Source organism: Ochotona princeps, chromosome 26 (genome assembly GCF_030435755.1).
Source record: "Ochotona princeps isolate mOchPri1 chromosome 26, mOchPri1.hap1, whole genome shotgun sequence".
Classification (NCBI taxonomy): domain Eukaryota; kingdom Metazoa; phylum Chordata; class Mammalia; order Lagomorpha; family Ochotonidae; genus Ochotona; species Ochotona princeps.
Window position 1 is genome coordinate 9,780,712 of NC_080857.1, and position 20,890 is coordinate 9,801,601.

Below are 20,890 nucleotides of genomic sequence, written 5' to 3' on the forward strand. Positions count from 1 at the left end.
TACTTCACTGGGCCCCAGATGTTTTTCTATCTCCAGAACCTCCACAAATTATACAAGGACTGCAGAATTAAAAAAAAAAAAGACAGCCCCCCCAAACAAAACCCACTTTAGTTCAGGCAACTAGGGAGCTGGCATCTTCAACCCAAAGGATGAGGGTAATTTGTAGGTGAAGACCCTCCTCCCTCTTTGAAGGACTCACCTGAAAGGCTCCCTTCTCTTCTCCAGGTCCCACAGGGACTTCATCTCTGCTTATCTCCCCCAGAAGAGCCCTGCCCTCCTGATCCCAGCACCTCCGGAGAAAAGGCTTGTTTGTAAGCCTTATCTTGGCATGTGGGGGGAACCAGTGCTTCCTCTTCAACTGGTGGAGATAGGAGAATGTGGTGTGCAGATTGGTTATAAGCCTTTCTCTCTTGGAGAAAGCCAGAAACCAAAAAGGACAGTTAACACTGACAATTCTGATCAATACATGCAAACTTTTGAACAACTTTCCTGGCTTGGGAAGGTGTGTTGTTACTGCTACTCAACACCCTGACTGCTTTAGAAAGAGGGTGCTGGAAAAGGCCCATGAGGCTGGAAGCAGTTATTAGGCAGCCCAAGGGAAAACCCTGAGAGACAAAATGAATATCCCATTGGAGCAGAAGCAGTCCTTACAAGAAGTTCCAAGTGGGACTCAGAGGATGAAAGGAATGAGTGGGAATGAAATCACTTTCATTTATTGTATCTTGGAGTTACTAAGAAGAGCAAAAATTAAGTCTGTGAATTATGGCCAACTCACCATTGTTCATCAGGGAGAGACTGAGCCACCAATGACCTTTCTAGAATGTGTCAAGGCGGCAGCTGTAAAATTCACCAACTTGGACCCACAGTTGAGGGTGGAGTGATCCTCAATATCAGGAGAAAGCCCACGCGTATGGCAGACCCTGGTCAGACTCTTGGACCAGAGGATCAAGCAGCTAATGCTGCTTACTGTAATCAAGGTTTAGAGAAGGAAAGCAGAAAGGCAGGTGGATTAAATGAAATGCTGGTCGCTATGAGTGTGGCCATTTCAGGAAAAAGACTGCACGGTCCTGCTACATCTGTAGGAAGCCAGGCCATTTTCAGAGGGAATGCCCTCAAACCAAAGGCCGGGAGTCTCTCTGGGACGCATGCCCCATATGCAAGAGGCATCACTGGAAACTGCAATGCTCTGAGCAGGACCCTCAGTGATGGGTTCCGGGGTCTCCTAGCCAGGCTCCCACCACCTGGATTCATACCAAGGAGCCTCAGCTCACCATGATGATGGGATCTCAGAAGGCTGATTTCTTACTAGACACAGGTGCCGAATGTTCTATTTGACCTTTTTCTATTGGGTCGACCTGCTCTCAAAAAGTAGCTCTACAAGGCACCTCTGGCCAGCTTGTTGAACGGCATTTCACCCAATCACTGGCTTGCACCTGGGGAGATCTCCACATCCACTGCCCTTGTCATTCCTGAGGCACCTGCTCCTTTATTGGGGCGAGATGTACTGGCAAGGTCCTTGTGGGCTTAGTCTTACCCCCTGGTGTTCAAGGTTGTTTTCCTGTCTCTGAAGTAGACATTGACCTTGCAGTCTGAGGTCAGCACTCTCAGTTAACCAGATTCTCCAGAACCAACCCATGAACCACTAGAGGATCTGAAGCTGCTTTTCAAAAGGGCACCTGACAAGTAAGTGTTCCCTATGTGGGCCACATCTTGTCTGTCACCCAGGATCACTGTCTGATCATCATTGGGACTTTCCATTTTTGCCAAAAGTTTAGAAATCATATCAAGAGGCTACATCAAAAATATCACTCACACCTGAGAGTAGTTTATGCTGGCTACAGCAGACGCCTTCAGTGCCTTAGTGGGTATGGTACTCCAAACCTGCCAGATTTGGACCCTATACTCTGAATTATCTTGTGTTCTTTATTTCCCAGTGAGTAGGGCTTGCATGGAGACCAACTCTGTCACAGCAACTTGGATGACCTCGACCATTGCCCTGGGGATCCCACACTCCCAGGGGCCTTTTACCCAAATGATACCCCGTTATGCAAGAAATATCTGGAAGACATCTTCTCCCTTTATTACTACAGAAGTAGCATGTAGGATTCTAAGAGGGGGAGGGTCTGAGACTATCCAAGCCCACCATAATCTTGGCCACACCTTCACATGGGTGGCACAAGAATTGCCAGACATTTGTGACTGGTTGAGAGAACACCAATGAGGAACACCTGTTCTATCGGTTCCTGCCTAGACAAGGAGGGTCAGAGAATGTTTAAAAATCCCAAGATCCTTCCAAGAAACCTTTGATGTCTCTCCCTCTCTCAAGCAGCAGCCCACCTCTCAGCTCTCTCCTGGGAGATGCTGTCACTTTCATCTTCATGTGTGCAGCTGGTCACTTTTGCAAATAAAACTTCTCTGTCTAAAACTGACTCCTGGTGATTTTGTTTCTTTACTAAGCTGAAGAAAGAACCCACAGAGCTTTTCTAGTAACAGAGCCTACGCTAAAGAGTGAGGGCTGCCCAGTGCCTTGATTTTGGTCTTAAGATTGGGAGGAGAGAAACTTTTGACTCCATCCTACAGAACTGTGACCTTTCGTAATGGTGGGGCTCTAAGATTAACACCTTTGTGTGGCATTAAATCACTAAACTGTCAGTTTCTTAAAGAGTCCTAACTGATGCAGTTGGCACAGCTTACAGTTCATACTAATCCAGGCATCCATGATGTGTGTTCAAGGATGAAAAGTCAGAGGTAAGGGAGATCCTTACAGATAAGGGAGTTCAAAATTTTGCATAGCGCTTTAATTTAAGCAGAGTATGCCAGACAAGGCAAATGATAATGGACGAAAGAATGGTGTTCTCAGTCCTAGAGACACATCTATAGACAAAGACTAATTGGAGTCAAAACACATAACTGGAGACAAGGTGGAAAAAGAGCTTCTCTGAAACAAGCTTTGACTGTCAGGCTAAGAAATTGGGACTTTTTTTTTTTTTTGGTAACTGGGACCATTTAGAGCATTTGAACATGGAGGTAATTATTCAGAAAGTTGTGTTTTTAGAAGTATAGACTCAGTGGTATGCCTGATTAGGCGAAGGTAGGAAGAAATGCTGTTAGATACAGAGTTGGTGGGCCATCACAGTCTCCTTGATGTCAGGAATGCGAGTATGGACTGAAGCATTAGAAAGCAAACGGGAGGAAGATGGCTCTCACCTCTTTATCCCTCCCTTGACTGAGTACACCCTGCAGGTGCTCGTCAAATTCCCATGAATAAGAATTTAGGTCATTATGTCCAAGTTATCCACATAGTTCATGTTATCTCAGTGTTCCAGCTTACAATTTTTAAATAGTGCTTCAAAAACTATCTTGCTGAAATATTGAGGATGCTTAATCCAAACATTTCAGCTACCAGTGAATTTCAGAATCATCTCAGGTAAATGAGAGAAATACATATGCTTTATTCCTGTGAACTAATGGGCCCCTTTTAACAGAAGAAAGGAATCGGTTGCTGGAGTAAGGTAAGTCCTTGCGTTAAGAAAATATCTGAATCTTTGAAACCTGTTTAGGCCGTTCTATCTCGTATTTATCATTTCATAAGAACAATACAATATCCTCAGCCACTTAAAATGTTGCTTAGTATTCAGTATCCATTTATTAGCTTGACGAGGATATAGACAATGTTCGTTTTCCTTCATAGAATAGAAGAGCTAGAGCCAAGACTCAATAATGATGCAGGAAGATCAGACACTAAGATGCCTTCTAAATCTTACAGGTCTCAGATCTTAAATATTATGCTTTCAACACTTCATCATTCTTTATTCATAGAACATCAGGCCCCCCATCCATTCCTGAGTTATAGAAAATTAATGAATGCACAAGAGCTACATATATTTTCCTATTTCTCTTGAATTTAGGCATGTTAACAGAGGCCATAGCATATAATCTGTCACATTTTCATGAAAATAAATGATTGTCTATGGCTTCAAGTTTCTCCTTCGTGTCGAGTGGATTCTGGAAGGCTCTGAAATCACCTCTCCTATTGTCCTTGCTGAAATGACTGCCATCTCAGACGTGAAAACCTTGGCTTCATCTTTACTAAATATCCATGTAGTGCGGTAGTGTTTTCATAAGTCATGAAGATAGGAGGTAATTTATAATAAGAAATGTTATGTTGGGAAAAAAAAAGCTAAGTTTCCCTTTTCTTAAAATAGTTTTATTCCTCTGACACAAAAAGAGCTGCAATTCACAAGTGTATCCCTCAAATGCCTGCAATAGGTGGGACACAGCTGAGCTAAAACTGGGATCTGGGAACTCAGCGCAGGTCTCTCACGTGTGTGGCAGGACCTCGATGCCTTGAGTCATCACTGCTGACTTCCAGGGGTGCGTTAGCAGGAAGCTGTAGTTGGCAGAGTTGGAGACAAGTATGGAACCCACACACTCTGAAATGGAATGTGGGTATTTCAATTGCTGAGCCAAATTTCTGGCCCAGAAGCTCTATTTCCTAGTACAGAATTACGTGAGAGTAAACTAAATGTCTATGTACTTGTTTTTAAAATCAAATCAATTTGCTCACTAAAAGGAAGGATACCGGCAATATGGAAGGAAGAAGACTCCAACTGAACATTATTTTGGATGACTTAATATGCCTGGGCTGTGAGAGTACCCGAGGCCTATTTCCCTTCAGATTGTTTTCTTGGAGTCAAAATGCAGGCTATCTCCTCCAATTTTTGAATAATAGCAGGTTTCATTATTTATGGGATAATCCTGCAGGGGAAGATTACAGAACCAGGTACACGTCAATTCTGCTCAATTAGAGCTCTGGGAATGCTGACTGGTCATAGGCTGGCCGCTTGCTGAGCCCTTACTCCTGAAGCTTAATAAACAAGCCTTGTGCAATCTTGGTGAGCATCCCAATAGATTTTTTTTTCCTTTCTTACTCAGAATAATCAAATTTTGAGAATGTGTTACAGGAGAAAGCTGTCACATTGCATTAGGTTAACATTGTGACTTGCTTGGAAATTATCAGGTAACTCAATTGCTGTAGCCCAAACATTTGCAGGCATAATTTAGTTTACTTAAAGTGAAGAGAAGGAATGATTAATAAAATGTTCCATTTGGGATTGTTGAAAGCAAGCAAGGACCTGCAGTGCATTGGATGGCTCACAAGAGGTAGGGAAACTGACTGCTAAGATTAGACACTGAAATGGTGAGTTACTATCACCACAGGGGTACTTATGAGGAACTACACTATATAATGCCCTATACATTACAGAAGACTCTCACAATCTTTTTTGATTCTAGGGTCCATTCCGTAAAGAGGCATTGTTATTTGCATTTGCAAATCAAGATAAGTGAGGATGAGAGTCACAGCTTCCTTCGAGGTCACTTGGCTGGTTGATGAGAGGTGGGCAAAAGCTGAACTTAAGCTCCTGTGATGAGTTTACTTGTATTCCCACTCCCACCAGAATAAATGGGGGCCTGAGTGACAACTCCCAGTGCTGCAGAATGTGAACTCTTGGGAATGGAGTTATTTTGGATTAGTGATGAATAAAGATGAAGTCATACCAGTATAGAGCATTGGACAGTGTCCTCACAGGAGGAGGAGGAGGGAGACAATGAGGGAAGATGGCTGTGTAAACATGGACTCAGAGAGTGGAGTAACAGGCTGACAAGCCAAGGGACCCTGAGAGTTGCTGGCCAGCACCAGGGAAGGCAGGGAGCAGGTTCTCCCGAGGTTCTTGTAAGTGGCCAACACTGCCGACATGTGTGACTGTGTGCGCTGCTGAGTCTCCAGAACTGTCAGAAAGAAATTCTTGTGTTTTTGAACCATCTGGTCTGTGGAACTTCGTCATGGCAGACCTAGGAAGCAAACAATTCCTAGGAATAATAAAACTTTACATTTTGAAAAAAAAAGAAGAAGAAGCATACAACATTGTGTCTATAACACTAAAGCCAAAAAATATATGGCTTGAATCTAATCATGACAAGATATTAAAGTAATGAGCGTTCTACAAAGCAACTGGCTTATAATCTTCAACTGTCAGGGTCAGTAAAGCCAAGAAAAAATAAAGAATGGTTCCAGCTTAAGGGAGGCTAAAAAACATGATGACTAAAGGCAGCACATAATTCTGAACTTATCCTCTTGATAGAATATTTCGGGACAATCAGCAAATTTTTATTGGACTCCAAGGATTATGTAGCAAGAATAATTTGCATCTCTCTCTTACAGTGTTGTTAGATTATTAGAGGGTTAAAGGACATAATACAAGCAAAGCACTGACTGCAAAAAAAAATCTATTCACGAAATAAAAAAATATAAATATTCAATACATTAACAGGAAGCTGGATCAGAAGTCGAGGTGCCAGAACTTGAACTGGCACTCTGATATGAGATGTGGGCAAACCACGAATTGGCTTAGTTTGCTATGCTGTAGTGCCCACCCCAGCATTGGGAAATCAAACATTGCACTTCTTAAATAGCCCATTGCATGGAACAGGAAGACTCGAAGAATATGGACAGGCCAAAGCTGGCATTGAAGAACAGTGAGTTAAGCAGCCTGCAATGTGATTCCAGTCTCAGCTACTCTACTTCTGACCCAGCTTCCTCTAATGTGTTTAAGAAAGCAGAAGAAAATGACCCAAGCGCTTGGGCCCCTGAGCCTACACGGGAGCTCCAGGTGGAGTTCCAGGCTCCTTGCTTCAGTCTGGTCCGGCCCCAGTTGTTGCAGCCATTTGGGGAGTGAACTAGTGAGTGAAAGATTCCTCTTCTGATATCTCCCTATCTCTCTCCGTAACTCTGCCTTCCAAGTAAGTAAATAAATCTTAAAAAAATAGAACCCCTTTCCCCCGCAAAAAAACTTACATTTTGTACCATTCCAACTGTGGTCCAAATGCTTTACATACACTTATCACGAAATCTTTTAGGAAACTCTTCAGGGTACTGTCAGACTCTATAATGGAAAGCACACACAAGTCAGGTCTGGGGTCCCGCTCAATAGCTTAGTGGCTCATGTTCTCGCATTGAATGCACTGGGATCCTGTATAGGCGCCGGTTCCAATCCTGGAAGCCCCTCTTCCCATCCAGCTCCCTGCTGTGGCCTTGGAAAGCAGTCAAGGATGGCCCAATGCTTTGGTACCCTTCACCTGTGTGGGAGACCCATAAGAGGCTCCTGGTTCTCGGCTTTGGATTGGAGTAGCTCCAGCCGTTGGAGCCGCTTGGGGAGTGAATCAATGGGCAGAAGATCTTCCTCTCTGTCTCTCCTCCTCTCTGTATATCCAACTTTCCAGGATAAAAATAAATAAATCTTAAAAAGAAAGGTCTGGGATCAAATCAGAGGAGATCTCTTTGGGGATCGCTCCAGCTGAACTGCTGGGCTAATACTCCAACCATGGGGTTAATTGCAGGATCTGTGGACTGACTGTAGAGTTCATGTATCAGAACTGGGCCTCCTCAGTGGGTAAGATGGAGCAGTGGATGGCATGCCCAGATACACATGGATGGTAGAATAGCAGAGGAAGGAGGGCAGAATAAATTGGTCAGCTACCCCAGCCAAATATTGATAGCAAATATCTGGGTGAATGGAAACTCTTAAGGTGGACAATGTCAGCTAATGGAACTTGGAAGGATTTCCTCATCCTTGGATCGTGAAATCAACAGCATTTCAGAACTATGAAAACTACTTGCTCAGAACCCTCAGGGCATGCTCCACATCGGGGACCCTAGAATGACATCAGGTGGTTCTTCCCCATCCCCGGGTACTGGGGCGGTTGGGAGGCTGGGTGCAGCTTCTTCCTTCATCTCTCCCCTCTTCCCTCAGATACAGGAAAAAAGGAAAATAAAATTTGAAAACAATGCTCTCACCCACTTTCCCCTAACCCTTGACGCTTTCCACTCTAATCAACTATATAAACATTGAAGATAAAAATTTAAAAAGCGATCAGTCATATCCAATTATAGCTCCCCTTAAATGACCTCATATAACCTTAATGATCTCTTTGAAGATACTATCTACAAATATAATTTGATTCTGAAGTGCTGAAGTGTTGGATATCCATATAAGAATTTTGAGGGTGGACAAATTTCAGACTATAAACTTCGTATAATCTACTCCGACTAGACTCTACTATTCTTCCAACACCCTGGAGACTGGTTTACTCTGCCTGCAATGTCCCACTTGCCTTCTTGGCAGATCTAGCCCTTCCTGCTTTCCAGTTCAAACAGAACCTGTGAGAAGTTTTTGATCTCCAAATACAAGAGTTCAACTCTTGTTTTAGTCATCAAGGGCTCTGCTGGTATGTGTCTTACTGGCTTCTGCATCTCCCTTGGCCTGGGACAGGGTCTGGCCCTAAACCAGGTTGAGAAACAGCCTGTTGAATGGAATTGATTGTTGGCTAATTAAACCAATGCTTTCCTTTGACTTTGCAGGGACACTCCTTCATTTAACTACCGTGAGGAGAGCAGTGACTAAGAGGGGTCAATACAATCCTCGCTAACTCACTGAGACACTCAAAAGGAATGTGTTTATCTGATTTTATTTCATGTTTAAGAAAATTTTACTTTAGCCATGGGAGTTTCAAGCTGAACTCATGGGCCAGAAACTCCATCCAAGTCTTCCAAGTGGGTGGCAGAGGCCTAAACACTTGAGTCACCACCTGCTGCCTGCCCCCAGGATGCACATCAGCAGGAAGTTGGAATCAGAAGTGGAACTGGAACTGGAAGCTAGGTACTAAGATTCCACCTGGCACGAGAATATCCCAAGTGGTGTCTTAACCATGGAACTAAACATTCTTTCTGGATCACCTTCTAATACAAACCACTACTCATAACTTTATTCTGGTACATATTTACTTTGTCTTACAGTATTAGCCTAATTGTATAATATAATTCTTATAAATAGTCCCTTGGGGTAGACATGATGGTTCTCATTTTACACAGGGAAAAAAACGAGGCATAAATTTAAGAAAGCAGTTCCATTTCTTTGTTAATGCATAACAAGTGGATGGTGGAAGAAAGTAGAGTTTTGTATGCTGTCATATTCTGGGAAGCATATTAAACTGGCCACTAACTGGCTCTTGCACAAGTCTATAATTTACAAGTGTAGGGGAACAGGGACATGTCACTTTACCACTCTGGGTTTTCGTTTTCTTGTTTGTGATAGGAGAGGTTGGCTCAATAATCTCTAAGTTTCTTCCAGATCTAAAAGTCAGTGGTTTTCTTGCTTTTCTAATATAGCAGCCCTCCTCCACACCAATATGCTACATTCACACAGCTGTGAGTTTGCTAAAAATGGACACTTTCTAAATGTTAAAACAGTGCATGTTAGAGAATAGTCAGTTTAGATTCAAAACACCCCCACACTACTAAAGGATAAACACTAAAGCTCTGGATCCCACTCAGAGCCAAGTCTTTTCAAAATAGAAGATGTGCAATGGAACTGAAAGGTTTCACCCAGAGGTATTTGTCCACCAAATTAATTTTGGATATGGAAGCATTGTGATTAAAATGCAGTCACAAACTTCTGTATTCTTTATGTGACATGGGTGAACAATGTGGAGGAAATATACAACTCCTGTCTGTTTTGATACAATCCATGGGGGTATTTTCTTCATCGATTTATCTCAAGAATCTAAGAGGATTTCAACAATATTAACCTTCTACTCACCTGGGATCTGAAACAATCAAAAGCAAGCTACTCGACCAATGGAAACAACTTGGCATTTGTTTGGTGTTAAAAATGTTGGAAAACGTGACAGGTTCCTAACATTAAAATCTAGAAGCAAACAGGACCCCACTCAATTCTATTAGATTACTATGAGCCTTTGCCCTGCAACGTGTGTGAATTAAGAATGCTTGTATTTTTATAAACTCGTCATGTAGAGTCTGCTAGCCAATTCTACATCCCCCATTCTTCAGGATTCCAGTCTTCACTTTCTAGTGAGGCAGGGTCTCTCCCAAATAAAAACTACATGTCCATGACTCTCTTGCAGCTAGGTGTGGCCATATAAGTAAGCTTAAAGAGATATGAATAGATCAAGTGTTGAGTCCAATTTCTAGGAAGAGTGGAGGGCTGGATAATATCTCTAGTTTTTTTATTGCCTCCTTGCAAGAATAGACCATAAATTTAAAACTAGATTTTGAAGAAGGCACAAGATTTATCTATTTTATTGAAAAGTCAGAGAGGAGGAGAGACAGAGTGGAAGATCTTCCATCTGATGATTCACTCCCCCAATGGCTGCAATGACCAGAGTTGAGCCAATCTGAAGCCAGGAACCAGGAGCTTCTTCTGGATCTCCCACATGGGTGCAGGATCCCAAGACCCTGGGCCACTTTCAACTGCTTTTCCAGGTCAAAAGCAAGGAGCAGGATTGGAAGTGTGGCCACTGGGATTAGAAACGGTGCCCATATGGGATCCTGGCAAGGCAGGGAGTTTAGCTGCTAGGCTACCATGCTGGGGCCTAAGGTGGAAAAAACAAGTACTGATGTGAATTCCCTGCACAAGGAAAAGAGCAGGTTGCAGACCTCTCTTCTGTTTTGTTTCCTCATTTTTATTACAGTTATACATACAGTAGATTCACGATAATCTTTGGTGAATGACACAATGTGATAACTGACTTGAGAATAGCTTGCTTTATTTGATTAGTTTCTTATTTTTAAAAAACATTTATTATTATTATTATTATTATTTTATTATTAAATTTCATTTTATGACACGGTTTCATGGGCTCTGGGATTCACCCAACCCCTCCCCATGCCCTCCCCCCATGGTGGATTCCTCCACATTGTTGCAGCAGTACAGTCATATCCAGTCATGATTCCTTCATTGCAAGCATGAACCATGCATAGAGTCCAGCCTCTTATTGTCAGATAATTTCAACAGGAGACCATCCCTGGTCTGAAAGTAGAGCTGGCAGAATATCATCCCCTCCAATGAAAACCACTACATAACTTCAACAACAATTTACAACATCATGAAGTTAGTTGATCAAGTTAGAGTGATCAATATGTTAAAAAAATGCAAGTTCTTAACCAGTTCCTGTGACTACTTCATTGACATTTCAATTTTAGTTTACGACAACTGGCTGCTATACACTTTAAAATGGTTATAGGTACTATTCAGCTGTCTCGTGTCTATTTTCATTTTTATATTTAGCAGCTTATAGTATTGAAGCTTGATTTAACTGAATTTGGCAAATTTTAGGCTAGTCCAGAGAGGCTTATTACTCTAACAGGGCATATGTTAACAATCGAGGCACAGAACAGTTTTAGGTGGGCTTTTTCCTTTCCTTTCCCTGCCCCTACTAATCATTTAGAATGTTTAGATTCACTGTATTGGGTATCTGTTTTATAATCCATTTATTTTAACTGTTATTTAATATTTCATCAAATGAACTTTTATATCTTTTATTCATTCACTAATTTGCTGATGGACATTTAGGGTGTTTCTAGATTTTTTTATTACTGTGAAAATTGCTGATACAAATATATATATATATCTCCTACTGATATATAAGATTATATTTGAAGAATATATATAAGGATGAAATTTCTGGGTCACAGAATATATGAATTTAATTTATTTGAATAAATTCATTTTTATGAATTTAGTAGATAAATGTCAAACTTTTCCAAATTCACATTTCCATCAGCAGGGTATAGATAGATCCTCCAGCTCTATTTTATCTCTGACACTTGGCAAAGATGGTTTTTATATTTTTCCCCTTATAAAACACATGGAAATTGGCACCCCATTTCACCCTTAATTTACATTTTCTTGCACACTGATTAAGTTCAATATCTGCTCATATATGTGTCAGCCGTGCGTTTTTTACAAAACGTTTGCTACAGATGACTGTCAAGCCCCTGTGTAAGTATTTTGGGGTTGTTCTTGCCGCGCTTCTCGAAGCTGATGAAAAGGCCAATAAAACAAGGGATGCAGAGGCACTCTACAGATCAAAAAGGAAATCACTTTTTTGTTTTAGAATGAAGTAAGCCTGAGAACTGGAGCACGTGGAAATGCCCAACTCTGAATGAACAGAGAGCACGCTGTAACGACTGAATACACAGACATTTGCATCTGATTGCTTGGGTCTGCACCTTGATCCTAGCAGTTACTAAAGCTTCAGCTTTTTTTTTTTTTAACCTGTCAGATGGGGGGTAGTAATAGTGTCTATTTCACAGGGTTCTTTTTCAGGATGGCACGAGTTAATACACGGATGATGCTGCAGATAACACTGAGAGCCGCGTGGGGCACATCAAAAGTCCTATATTATACTTGCTGAGTGCTTGACTTGATCACACATCATTCTTTCTTGAGGAGTGAATATATAGTTAAGGAAAACTACTAACTCAGGTCATCAAAATATACATAGAACAATATAACACAAATAATAAGTATAATGGGATAATTATAATAATATAGCAAACAATCCATAACTGTGCCTCTAAGCTCTCTTTCAGCTTTAATAGCCTGTGATTCTATAAGGGATGTTGAATTCCTTATTCAATGGTACTCAAGGCATGACAGCAAAGCATGACAGAATTTAAATTGCTTTGCTTTGTTGAGTCTGAAAGCATATTTCAAGGTAATAGTCATTGTTCAAATAAATTGGACTGCCAATTATTTGAAAAAAGAGAAATGTAATTGTTCCATACTAGCTTTTTTCCCCCTTCATTAATATGGTTCCTTTGTTCCCATCAGCCCACCTTTTCCTTCTGTGCTCGAGGGCCTCTCTTAAGATTGCTGAATTCATAGATGCTTTTATCCACTCCAGACAGATGGAGAGAGTCTGATTCCTTTGGTGAATATATTTTTAGCAACAATGAAAGCCTGAGTATCTTGCTTCTCTGAGCAACTGGCATGCAGCACTCACAGCCACCTGCATTGAGGATTCAGGGAAGCGGTCTGCTCAGTGGACTGTTTAGCAATCAACTAGAGGCATAAACACTGCAGGTTGTGTGTAAGCTTGGGAAAGTAGCTCATTATGCTAAGGTGGAATATCAATAATGCAAGATGTGCAAACAGAAACACTCTCACTAGTTTCAAGCCATATTTCTCCCTCTCTTCTTTAGGCTTCCTCATTCTCTGCTCTTATCTGAGGCCCATGATGGCAGCTGAAGGTGTGGCTCCTCTAGAAGATACCGGATTCTGAAATGCAAGAGAGGAAATGGATAATGAAATAGTCCATCACAAGAAAGAGGGAGACCATCTGCTTTGGAGCTCTGCTTCCATGGAGGCTTGGAAATCACAGCAGCACAGAAACTGGAAGGATTTGGAAGAACCTAACAGAGTATCCGGTAGAGACTTAAGTCAAGGGCCAGGATGGAACCTTGCCAGAGACACTGAAAGTCACTTCTCTCTGTCCCACGTAAGGGTAGAAATGTACTGACTCCACCAGATGACATAAACTCTTCTTGCCTGCCCTCAGATAAACACCTGAATAAATGCTTTCCGGAGACCCTGTCAGCTGATATAGATTTAATTCTCTTCAATTATGCTTCCAAAAAGAGCCTGAACATGATCATTGACAGATGTTTTGGTCATCTACTGCTGCATAACCAAGTACTCCAAGGCTTATTGACTTAACATAATCATTTATGTTTATCTGTCATTGATCTCTGGGCTGATGGGGTTGGCTTGGATATGCCTTACAGGCTGTCATGGGGCTGTATCCATCAGAAGTCTCAAATGGAGTGGCCATCACAGGTCTGGTCCCTCAGGGTTCTTGTAGGTGGCATAAGTGTCATAGCAGTTCTTCTGCCCCTTTCTATTGTTCAAAGTTGTTAAAAGGCCAAACAAAATTTACCCAGAGAATTGGACAGCCTATAGATACAAAAGGGGGAGGTACTGATGGCAGCTCTATTTAGGGACAAGCTTTGTTACCCATGTAAAGGTCTCCTACGATGCCAACTCCTTAAGAAGCACAAAAGTCTTTGCGGACCCAGCAGAAACCCCTTGTTAGTTAACAACATTCATCCTTTGTCTCAGTTGATACGTCACTTTCTGCAGGCCCTGTCATTAAACTAGTTTCTCCTCCTACATTTTATCTTTTATAACATCTATCTCTTTCATAATTACATGGGGGCAGGTGCTTCTGCTTGCCTGCTATGTCGGCAGGAGCTCAGGGAATAGTTACTATGGAATCAGTGAATGACTGAATGATCTTCCCCATCGGGGGACTTAGAGTTATGTTTTATTAATTGGTGATGTTTTATAATCAGCTGAGTGCTAAGCAGGTGTCAGACACCACATTAGGTGGTTGGGGTAGAACTGAAGTAAACTTCCTTCAAAGACCACAGTTTGGTAAGGAAAAAAACACATTACAACAAAGTGAGAGTGGAGGTGATAGAGAGGGCAGTGCAAATGCTACAGGTATCTCTCACTCTTTTCATACAGAACCACACACACACATACACACACGCACACACACACACACACACACACGCACACACACACGCACACACAGAATTTCCTGCATAATTTCAGAGGTTCAGAGGTCCATGAATTTCATATTAAGAACTCCTGATTTAGATGCAACAAAACAAACAAGATATTACTGTAGCAATTTTATATTCTATTATTTTGTGTTATATTATTTCAACTTTATTTAGAATGAAATGAATGTCCTTTGGTGATAAGACTCTTTAAAACTTTTTACATTTTGGATGTTTAAAGTAAGGGTAAAGCTAGACATTATGTCAGAATGGGAATCTACATGAGGTTGAAAGTTTCCTAAAATACTCCCATGTCAGGATCAGAGGTTAAAGTATTTTACTTTGCAACACTTGAGATCAAACTAATTTCCACATGAGTTTGCTGTGGATCTATCCCACACACGCATGTAATCTGTTGTCACACAGCAGCTGAAATCTTGCTCAGCAATGGTGGAGTTGAGTTGAGTTGTTTCCCAACAGTTGCCCATCATCCTAGAAAAACCATGAGACTGCAGTACAGCGAGATTACGTGAGTGTTGAAAATGATGTGATGGTTCTGATCTCATTTACTCGTCTATGAAATGGAGACAGTAGCTTATTTTCTACAGTTGTTAAAAGAAATCATCTGTATAGTGTTCCCAGAACATTGTAGGATTTTAATATACAGAAATCATGCCCCCCCCCAAAAAAAACACCAACAGAACATTTTCTGGCATGAGCAAATAGAATGCGATCATTATGAATGGAAATTAGGTCATATAACTCACAGCCATTGAAGAGCTAGCCAGTGCCAAGAAGTGCTCACCAATGGAGTCCTAACTCTAAGACAACTGTCTATTCATTCCTCTAACTTGATGCATTTGAATGAGTTCTTAAACACTCTGAGAAATTAGCCACAGCTCGGAGGGGATGAAGTATGGTGTTAGGAGCTTTCTCTAGACCAATGCTGGGAAGCAGCGGAGAGTGATTGAGCCTCTCTAACAACTGCACTTCTTCCTGTGGATACTGAGCGGGGGGTGAAATTGGCCTTCAGATAAACATGATTCATGGTTTAGTGGAAAAACGGAAAAGTGCTCCGTGAAAATGGAATACCAACGTCAGTTCATTACACTGTTGTTATTGATATTGCAATCTGCTCCCCATGAACATAATTACTAATCCATTTGGGAAAGAGCATGATGGGGGATTTTGTTTGCTTTTACTTAACCTGTAGCTGCTTGACAATATTTCACAAATGAGGCATCCCCTCCCCCTATCCTGTGTTCTATTCATTTCGCCATCATCAGCACCTGCCACAGTGCGTGGCGCATGGAAGGATTTTTACTAGTATTTGATGACTGACTGGAAATGCCTTCACCGTGTGCCTCTGGTGTGTCTTTGTCCACCCAACACAAGGAAGCTCAGATATTGGTTATAAAGCTTCCTTTATCCGTGCATTGATATGCGTGCACCTAACCTGGGCAGCCTTTGTATTCAGCCAGTGCCAGCTTATTTTTTTTAACAATTTTTAAAAAGATTTAATTATTTTTATTGGAAAGTCAGATTTACAGTTAGAAGGAGAGACAGAAAGATCATCCATCCCGTTGTTCACTCCCCAAGCAGACACAACAGCTGGAGCTGAGCCTACACAAAGCCAGGAGGCAGGTGCTTCTTCTGAGTCTCCATGCGGGTGCAGGGTCCCAAGGCTTTGGGCCATCCTTGACTGTTTTCCCAGGTACCAGTAAGGAATTGGAATGGAAGTGAAGCAGCTGGGATATGAACTGGTGCCTGTGTGGGATCCTCGCGCTTGTAAGGTGAAGATTTAACCATTGAGCTGTTACACAGAGCCCAGCCAGTGCCAACCTTGAAACACAGCTTTCATATCTGTAATTAATAACCCATCCACAACAAGACAATAATGTGTACAACCTGCTTATGAGCACAGAGAATTTTCCTGTTTTCCTTTCAGGAGCAGGTGACAGTGTCACTTCCACCACCAAGGAGCAGAGTGAAAGAATATTTGGAGGTCTGGATGCCCTGGCTCTGGAATTGAGAGGGGTCTCAGAACACACAGATTTGCACTTAATTATAACCTGGAGCCCTTTGCAGCTGTGGGGCATACTGGATGACACAGAGATCAATGACTGAAAGGAGAAGAAAGAGGAGAATGGAAGAGTTAGGCTTGCATCTCTCTTAACACAGAAGGTAACTCAGACTGAAGCCAAATTGTAGGATCCTATAGGAAGCCAGCACACATGGCGGAAGCACACAAGCATGGGAGGTGCTGAGTGGTGATTCGGAGAGAGCCACTGGACAGTGTGTGACACACCCTGTGGATGAACAGTACCATAATTTCTGCTGTGACTGAAGAACTTGCATGCGTGTGTCACAGGAAGCCAGCATTTGAATGGGAAGTGGTGTTTGGGAGCAAAGAAGTAGCTCTTGATATCAGTCAAGGGGAAAATAAGCCAGTGACCATCTAAAGAAAACAGAAAGACCTTTGTTCATCCTATAGTATCTCTTCTCTGGATACTGATGCTGTAAAAGTCAGATGAGTGGAACAAGCGGAAGAACAGTTCATGTTGAACTTGAACTACACGTTCCCAAGACAAGACAGTCCTCACTGGGGAAGGGGTGGATGGCAGACACAGCAAGAAAGAAGAAAAGAAAGGGAAAGAATTTGGAAATAGGAATGAGGTTGTAGTTTTGTTTTAGATTGGACAGGTCTTGAAGTATATGAAAGAGAGTCTCTATCACCAACAGGACATTGCTCATGAACTAGAAGATCACTCATTTTTTGCCTGGGATGTCCATCAGAACATGCTAGAAATAATGGAGGGAGGGAAAACAACACCAGTCCAGTTGGTGTTCTCCTGGAGTTCACAGTGTTAGACTGCTTCTGCAGGCAATGCAGAGCTCACCACTGAAGACTTCACAGGTTAGATGGGGAAAAGGACTCTACCTGCCACAGCACCCTGCCCCCAGCATCCTCATCACATGTGCCTTTCCTTTCTGAAGCGTCCTAACTCTGCAGAGCTGTGCTCCTGCTCTCCATCATGCATCTCTTGTCTGGATGCAAACTTGGCATGACAGTGAAGATTGTAGGAATGGGTACACAGCAGACACGTGAACACTTACCTAAGATTTTATTTTTCCAAGAAAAACAGTATGTAGTTAGATTTATAAATTGAGTTCAGTCTAATAAAATGCTTATATTTAGGATAAACCAAATAGGAATTGTTCTCAGACAAGAAACGAAAGATGTCCATTTCAAAGTTATCTTGCATTGTCCCTAAAAACTTCAGGAGGGTATCTTAAGTGTTAGACATGAAAAGCTCACAATGACATTTGACATGTACTTTTTATACTCTCTTTACAACCTTCCAGCAAATTTCCTATTTTGGGACGCGATCTCCACCTAATTGAAAACACGGAGTTATTATGTTATTCTCCAGATGGTTTTAAGAATTATTTTGAGCTCTCTTTTGCTTTTAATAGATGGGGTCATTGGGAAAAGAAAATTAAAAAGCCACTGTAAACAGATGAAAATGACGGTAATGGGCACTTCTGTGGAAATTATAAAAGGACAGAATAGGCTTGGATGGAATTCAAACATTGCTTTGAGATGGCCTCCACATGGTAAGAACTAAGAAGTGACACTATTTAATATTTTTAATTGTGATAGCCATTTGGTTGTCTCTACTCTTGCATTCTGTCCAAGTATACAATATTTGAAGACAGGGACACTTAAGCCACTAACAATCCTGTTGATTATATATACAAAATATATTTTCTCTCACTTCTCTCCATCTCCCTGGATACTCATTTGGTCTCTTTGTTTTTCTTTGATCATTTTCCCTACACAGTAGGGACCAAAGCATTAAGTTGCTTCACTCTGAAAACCATTGCTGCATTTGTTCAAACCCCATGAACCTTTGCCATTGTCTGTGCATGGAAACCCATTCCTTAGGGATGCAACAGTTGACTGATGGGCAGGAATGGTTCAAGGACTTCCCAACTGTCTTGTTTGACTATCCTCATCTTCCAACTAACCTCTACTCCTTTCTTCTCTCCTTTACTCAGTCAGACCTGCATCCCAGTTTGGGGATCTTTTGTGACACTCTGCTAATTTTTCCTCTTGCAAGTCTCCTTTAATAAATTTCTTGCCAGTTTATAGCTTTATTCAGAGTTCTTGTGCACATTTTGTTCGATTTATTATTAAGCATTTCATCTTCTGGATTTAATTTGCTCTTCTAGTTTCTTAATCTGAGGGCTTAGATGATTGAGTTTAGATGTTTCTTCTTTTCTAATATACTCATTCACTGCTATAAATTTGTCTTCATGCACTTATTTTGCTATACCACACAAGTTTTGTAAAAGTATTTTCATTTTCACTCAGTTCTAAACTTCAGAAACTTTCTCTTGAGACTTCTCTAGCATGATGCTAATTAGAAATGTGTTATTCAATATTCAAGTATTTGGGGGATTTTCCAATTATCTCTGTGATATTGATTCTTTAGTGTAATCCCATTGTGATGTGAGAGCAGATGTTTTGGGATTTTTATTATTTTAAATTTGTTAAGGTGTGTTTTATGACCTAGAGTGTAGACTATTTTGGTTAATGGTCTGTATGAGCGTGAGAAGCGTGTGTGATCTGCTGTTGTGGGATAGTCTCTAGCTTCAATTATATTCAGCTGATTGGTGGTGCTGTTCAGCTTAATGGTGTTCTTACTGATTTTCTGCCTGTAGACCCTGTCCGCTTCCTACAAGTAGTGTTTGAGGGACTCCAACGTAACAGTAGAATCAGATATTTCTCCTTACAGTTCTGTCAGTTTTTGCCTCATCTATTTGACATGCTGTTGTCAAGTGTATGCACATTTAGGATTGTTACATTGTCTTGGAGTTTTGGCCCTTTCATTATTATTTAATGCCTTCCTTTTTTTTATCTCTAATCTTATGCCTGGCTCTGACATTAATTCTGTCTGAAATTAATACAGTTGCTCCCTCTTTCTTTTGATGAATGTTAGCATAGTATATACATATATATTTTTCCCATCCTTCATTTTTTATTTTTAATTTTTGGAGTTAAAAGATGCTTTATTTACTTGTTTTTAAATTCCCATTTATTTATTTGAAAGGAAGCGAGGCAGAGGGAGATAACACCCCAAGAGATCTCCTATCTGCAGGTTCACTTCCTAAAAGCCCCTAACAGCAGGCCAGACCAAAGACAGAAACTAAGAGATTCATCCAGGTTTCCCATCTGGGTGGCAGGAGCACAAATACTTGAGTTGTTACCTGCTGCCTTCCAGGGTGGCATTATCAGGAATCTAACATAGGAAGCAGAGCTGGGACTAGAAACTAGGACCTCCGACGTGGTATTCAGGTGTGCCAAGTAGCATCATAACAAATATACCAAATGCCCCCTCCTTCTTTATTCATTTTTAAAATAAAACTCAGCCAATGATTTACTTTTTAACACATTACACATCTCACTGCACTCTCCTGTTTGCATAATCCCTGTGGGAAGCTGGATGTGATCATCTTTGATCCTTTATGGGAAAGCTTCAATACCTCTACATTGGTATGCGATACAGTGTAGTATATCAAAATGTATACACAGCATGAATTAGAGCATAAGACGATCTTCCCATTTCCTGACTTTTGGAGTGGGTTACAGCCTCTCTTCCAGTTCCTTGGCTACCTTATGATTCCTCAGTGTGACCTACAGTTGCTCAGTTCAGGTGACAGAACACTAGAACTGTTTTGTTTATCCAACTGCATTGAGTATCCACTATCCAGCCTCCTTATATATCTCCTACCCCCAACTTTCCCAGCCTTTTATAATAACTATTTTACATTTTTTCAAATACAGTATTTGTCTTTCTGTGTCTTCTTTTTTTTAAAAGGCTTTTCAAAGTGTGTTTTTATTTTGTCTTTTTAGTACTTTTTTTATTGAACTAACAACATTATACCCTGGGCAAAATGGACTGTGATAAATGGGCCTGCAGTAATGTAGTGATAACATTCCCTTAGCTAGCTAGAACTCAGTGTTGGAGTTAGTGTGGCCAATGCTGAGCTCTGGACTCACACACGATCTCTCCAGCAGGAAAAAAATTTTTTTCTTTCACAAGCATCCTCAGAGCTCCAAGCACGAACAAGTATAAAAAAACAGAAAGTAGAAGCTACCATTCTTTTAAGTCCTGGCCCAGGAGACTGGTACAGCTTTGTTTCCTCTTCATCCTATTAGATAATCAAAGAGCTAAATCAGATTTCAGTGGGAGGTGACCTAGAATCCACCGCTAAGTGGGCGGGGTGTCAGAGTAAGCAGCCACCTGAATGTGCAACAATATGTACTGTGAAATTCCTCATTCTTAGAAGCTTAAGCTCTGAAGATAATAAAAATATTGTTCTTTTCCATTTACTACCTGCACAGCATACCTACTACTTAGGCTAACCTTAATTTCAGTTTCCTTTTCTGAAAAAAAA

General features: G+C 41.2%; 1 long non-coding RNA gene across 2 annotated transcripts; it reads left to right on the forward strand.

The window, feature by feature from the left end:
• The first annotated feature begins 5,904 nt into the window (after window positions 1-5,904).
• Window positions 5,905-13,386, forward strand: LOC131478037 (uncharacterized). Of its 2 annotated transcripts, XR_009244270.1 has the most exons (4): window positions 5,905-6,039; window positions 6,333-6,801; window positions 8,420-8,717; window positions 13,092-13,386. It is a non-coding gene; the product is annotated as an uncharacterized LOC131478037 (long non-coding RNA). The 2 variants fall into 2 exon arrangements; XR_009244269.1 differs by having other exon boundaries at window positions 5,905-6,801.
• The last annotated feature ends 7,504 nt before the right edge of the window (window positions 13,387-20,890 follow it).